Here is a 5,875-nt window from a genome sequence, read left to right on the forward strand (position 1 = left end):
TGGGCCTTCCCAGCACAGATCCGTGAAACAGGCCTGTGTGAGATACTGTTATGAGCTCTAGGTCTTCAGCTGGCCTCATGCAGGACACTATTTCCAGATCCAGGCTCTCAGCTGGATTCCTGGTCTATAGTGTGTGGACAGATTTCCTGCACACTCTTAGGTATATCATTCTTTGGGTGACTAATATAAATAATCTTATAAAATGTGTCCTGTATTGTATTGTTCCCCTTGCAAAAATAACCTCCAAACCAACACAAAATTGGTACCGGGAGAGTGGGGTTATTGTTGTGATGTTGCGTGGCCATGTGACTTAAGAACCTTTGGAATTAATTCAGAAAAGTTTTGAGAGACTGGCCGAAGAGGCAAACCTGTATGCTGCAACCTATATTGGAGACTCTGATTGGAGCCTGGAAAGTCAGAGCACTGATGGAAATGCTGCCAATTGAGATGAAGCTCAGGAGGCTTCAATTGAGAAGGACTGCCCTGGCTGCTGGATCCCAAGTAACATACTGTGCTTTGGCAGAAGTTGGTCTGCATTTTGCTGTGTTTAGAAATATTGCCTGGTTGGAGAAACTAAATTTCAATGTAGTCCGTTTGTTGGGATGGTAGCATGTTTACTGTTGAGAGCTTTTGGCCAGATCTATGTTTGAAATTAAGAGCAAAAGCCAGTAATATGGTATGTAACATTTGGCCAGAGGGGTGGAGCTAATGGAGCTTTGGGCTGCAAGGATGAAACAGAGGAAAACATGACTGCTAAGAACAGGACAATGAAAACATGAACTGAAATCTTTCACCCAAAGATAAGTGTATTTGAATTGCAGGAGATCACCATTTTTTCAGTCTTGCCATGCATTGTAAAAATTAATGGGCAGTAAGGACTGTGATTGTAAGTTCTTTTAATGTTTTTATGTTGTTTTTAGATATATGTTTGTAATCAGGTTAATTAAGCAAAGTATTGTGCTTTAACCCTAAATTTTGGTCACCCTTTGAATATTTTGTTTTTGGTGCAGGAATGAGTGCAAAAAAAAAAAAAAAAAAGAATTGTATATATGTAACTGTTATATTAATGTAAATGTGAATAGATTAAGATATGTTAACTTTTCACAAATCTGCCACTAGAGACTATGGTATAAGGAAATGTGTATGGTTATTAAGTTGACCAGGGATGGATTGTAGTGGATCGATAACTGGTGGTCAACTTATACCCCCAGCTGAACTGAGTAAGTGTGGCGCTGGGCGTGGGAGGCCCACCTGAGGACTGTTGCCAACAGCATAAAGACAGACCTAGAGAAGAAGGAGGCTGTTGGGAGCTGAGAGAGGCTGTGGGGAGCTGAAAGAGGCTGTGGGGAGCTGTTGGTTATTTTGGAGGAGCTCATCATGCTGGCTTTCCTGATGAACTTGGCTGTTTTCATCCTCTGAGGAGCTCGGGACCTCGCTGGCACTGAGAATGGCTTCGGTTCACTTTGAGGGAGCTCTGGTCCTCACTCGGAGCATCGTTTCCTGGTTCCAGAGGGGAAGATGGTGCACTGATGGCCTCCTGGAAAAGCTTGCCGCATTCGCTTCCCTCATAGGAACTCGGCCATCTTGATCATCGGAGGAGCTCGGGACCTCACTGTTGCCGAGGTTGGCTGTGGTACCTTTTGGGGGAGTTTTGGTTCTTCTGAGCATCACTTCCTGGCTCAAGTGCAGATCCCTCAGCCTGCTAGCACAGATCCTTCACCTGCTGGCACAGACTTTGTAGATTCCACCACTGACCTTTGGGCCTTCCCAGCACAGATCCGTGAAACAGGCCTGCGTGAGGTGTTGTTATGAGCTCTGGGCCTCTAGCTGGATTCATGGGAAGCATCGTTATGGGCTCTATTGAGCTGGCCTTGTGTAGGACACTATTTCCAGATCCAGGCCCTCAGCTGGATTCCTGGTCTATAGTGTGTGGACAGATTTCCTGTACGCTCTTAGGTATATCATTCTTTGGGTGACTATTATAAATAATCTTATATGTGTCCTGTATTGTATTGTTCCCCTTGTAAAAATAACCCCTAAACCAACACACAGTGGGGGCACATAGGCAGCATGATCAAAAGGGGCCCCTTGCTGGTTGCCTCCTTGCCTTCCTCCCGAATCAAGATACCCATCTGCTCTCTGGGAGACGTGGGAAGGCAGCAAAATGACACATCGATCAGGAGTGCCAGGAACCACACCAGAGGCTCAAGTCAGGGCACCCCTTTCCTAATGAGCCCACTGGCCTTCTCTGCTAGGAAAGGGAAGACAAGAAATGAAGACCAGGCTTCTCATTGGTTTGGTGGGGACTGGAGGATGCAGAAGTCAGGTGCCAGCCCCAGCTATCTGGGGGAAAGAGATACGCTCAGAAACTGATCTGCCTGGGATGGGATTGACACAACTTCTCAATGTCTTTGCTTTACTTGGCTGTGAAGAGAACTGTTTATCACTGGGTCAGGAGTTAAGAGGTGCCCAGGAAACCAGAATGATCAGTTCTACCCTTCATTTAATGTGGGGAGAGAGGTCAAAATGAAGGCAGACTTTCCTGCTCCCAGCTCCTGGCTGCTCTTTTGGGCTGGAGCAGGGGTGTGGAGCTAGGAGAGGGGAGATGACTGATGCGTTCTTGGGGCTCCTTGTCCCATAATGGTCCTGCCTGGGCATGATGGGGCAGCAAACCCCGATCTGGGAGGATTTATTTATCAGTTGTCATGGTAATAGTGGGACTATGACTCAACCCCATCCCCTTCCCCCCACCCTCAGCATCACCTGGCATTCCTTAATCCCTTTTAATTGGCCCAACTGCCCCTCAAGACTCTCTCCTACCCTTCCACACCTGAAGCTCTGCAAAAATCACACTACCTAGGGACCTCTCCTACTGATCCCTGGCAAGCCTTGGGGCACTGGCCTTTCCCACCTGCCTCAGGACTCCTGCCTGAACAGGAAAGGAATTACGCTTGCCCACACCAGCATGAAGACCTGTGTGTGTCTCCAGCAGAGGCTGGTCCTGCCTGCTCCTCACCCTTCACAGAATGGGAAGAAAGGCCCTGCTCAGCTCTGGTCCCCTCTAAAGTCCATCCTCCCCCTCCTCTAAAGAGGAGGGAGCACATGGGGGGGTCAGAGGTGCACAGGAGGCCAACTAAGTCCATGGGCAACCCTGCTCTGCACTCTGTCCTTGGCCTTCAGTGTGTTCCCCAGCCTAGGCTCCTGCTCTGTCTTCCCAGCCGGCAGGGAGGCATGTGGCTTGGTGCATATTAGCTCGTTTATACTCCACCCAGCCCATCCTCTCCACCCAGCATTGCAGAACTGGGTGGGGGGCCCCACAGCTGCCCTTGACCCATGCTGTCCAACTGGCCTCAGTGTAGGAAACACAGTGTTCTCCAGTTCCACAGCCAAAAGGCAGCTGATCCAGATCCTGATCCTTGGGAAAAAACTGAAGGCAGCAGTTATAGTTTTGTCTATGATAGGGTGGGGATGCTTCCTAAGGCAGAAAGCCCAGGACAACCTGCATTGACTAGAACTCCAAAACCCATCCCACCCCACCACACAGCACTCAAGCCACTGCTGACACTCTGGATGACCAGGTCTCTGTACAAGGTGCATTCTTCCACAGCAGAGCCACCCTCCCTGGGGAAAGGTCGCCGAAATCACCTGCTCTACTCCAGATCCCAGGCAAGCTGTCTTGTGCCTTCTCAGGATACTGAGAGAGTAGGGTGAGGTCAGCCTCCCTGGAAAATTTCCCTGAGCCCAGCCAGGTCCCAACCTCCTTCAACTACCTATGAAAGCTTTAGGGCCCGAGTTGCTAGGATCTTGATGCTGGCCCCTTGATCTGTGACCAGATGCCTCTTGATTTTTTTGAAAGACAATCCAAAAGATAAGGGTTCAAATCCTAAATCCTATTACTTAGTAACCAATAACTTGAGCAAATTACATTTACCTCATTAAAGCTCAGTTTCTTCATCAATAAAATTGGGTAGGGTTGCTTGTATCTCCAAAAACAGGTAAAAGACAAAACTAAAGCAAGTACTACATGCTTGGCATGGAACCTACCACCCACTAGGTGATGAATGCACATTCTGCCTCTAAATAAAAAAACAGGGACGACCCGCCAATCACAAAGGACATCTCTTATCAGCCCCTAGCTCTAACAACAGTGACCCTTTGTCCAACAAGAGCAGATGACCCCTCCCCATTAGTCTATCCAAGCACATGCATATGCATGCATACATACACACACACACACACACAGACACACAGTGCCCAATCAACAAGAATATTCCTCTGCATTCTTTGGTGAGCCCTGCCTTCTCCCATCAGTGGACTCAATACCACAAAGCAGACTTCAGGTCAGAGTGCAGAGCCTCTGTACCTCACACCCTCCCTCACCTCTCCTCCCTTTGGTACCTGCCCTCCTCCCCTTGCCAGCAGAGACCCTAATCCCTCTTGACAGGAGCCAGAGAGGGCGCAGTGCCAGGGGGCCCAGAAGCAAGTGAAACAGGAACCAAGTACAAGCTCCCCACCGGCCAGCTCAGGCCCCAACATGGTCTTCTGGGTTGGGTCTGGGGAGGACCCCTGGAGGGTGGGGCCTCATTCACCTCTTTTTGTGTACTAAAGCTGCTGCCAGTCACTAAGGAGTTGTCAGAGGAGCTTCAGACAGGAAACGAAGTCAGAGTGAGTCTAATCCCCCAGCTGTACCTACAGCCCCTAGCCTTTACACATGACCTCACTTTACAAGGCCCAGGGCAGCAGCAATACTTTAACATCCTCAAAGACCTTTTTCAAATTTAATTTTTGTGATGCTAGGGATTGAAGTCAGGGCTTCACACAGTAGGCATTAACAGTATTCCCAGCTCCAGAAGAGACTCTTGAGGAGAAACTGAGGCCATAGAACACACGCAGAGAAATCCACTGAAGAACCACTTCTAACTATACCCAGAGATTCGGATTAAATAAACTTGACTAATTTCCTTTTCGGTAATGACACTGGAAATTGAATCCAGACCTTTCACACTAAACTACATCCCTAGCCCATATTATTTTACTTTTTAAATTTCACTGTATGTATGTACGTATTCATCATTTGTTTATTTGGTTGGTTTTTTGAGACAGGGTCTTGTTATGTAGTTTACGCTGGCCTTGAACTCACTATGTAGACCAGGCTGTCCTCAAACTTGTGGCAATTCTCCAGCCTCAGCCCCCCAAGGGCTGGGAGTATAAACGTGCACCACCACACCCAGCTTATTTTTTGAGACAAGGCCTTGCTAAATTGCCCAGGCAGATCTTGAACTTTTGATCCTCTTGCTCAGCCTCTCAAATGCTAGGATAATAAGTACGCACTGCTGTACCTGTGTATTATGACTAAATATTAACAAATGAATCTAGGGAGTGGAAATATGGGTGTTCATTGTAATAATTTTGTCAACTTTTCTGTATGTATGTAATTCTTTACGATGAAATGTTGGAAGACAAAAAGAGCCAGAAATTGAAACTGTTCTTCCTTATGTAGGGAACAACAGGGAAATAGAATACAGAAGATCACTGAGAGCAAGGCCTGGGAGGAAAAGAACGCGGAGAGAGTAAAGTAAAATCACCCAAAGGGGCCTTGGCTAAATGCACAAGACAAGAGAATTCCAGGGGGTAGGACTTTAAATGTAAGAACTCCAGCTGGATATGGTAGTGCACGCCTGTAATCCCAGCACTCGGGAGGCTGAGGCAGGAGGATTGCTGGAAATGTGAGGCCAGCCTGAGCTACATAGTGAGTTCAAGGCCAGCCTGAACTTCATAGTGATACCCTGTCTCAAAAAGACATAAATAGGGGCTGGGGATTTAGCTCAGCGGCAAAGCACCTGCCTGGCAAGCACAAGGTCATGAGTTCGGTTCC

The 5,875-nt window shown here is 47.8% G+C and overlaps 1 protein-coding gene across 2 annotated transcripts in view; it reads right to left on the reverse strand.

The window, feature by feature from the left end:
- Spryd3 (SPRY domain containing 3) overlaps window positions 1-5,875 on the reverse strand; it is a 19,665-nt gene that overhangs the window by 4,253 nt on the left and 9,537 nt on the right. The window lies entirely within an intron of this gene.

This window comes from Chinchilla lanigera, unplaced genomic scaffold (assembly GCF_000276665.1).
Source record: "Chinchilla lanigera isolate Chin_1 unplaced genomic scaffold, ChiLan1.0 scaffold00057, whole genome shotgun sequence".
Lineage (NCBI taxonomy): Eukaryota > Metazoa > Chordata > Mammalia > Rodentia > Chinchillidae > Chinchilla > Chinchilla lanigera.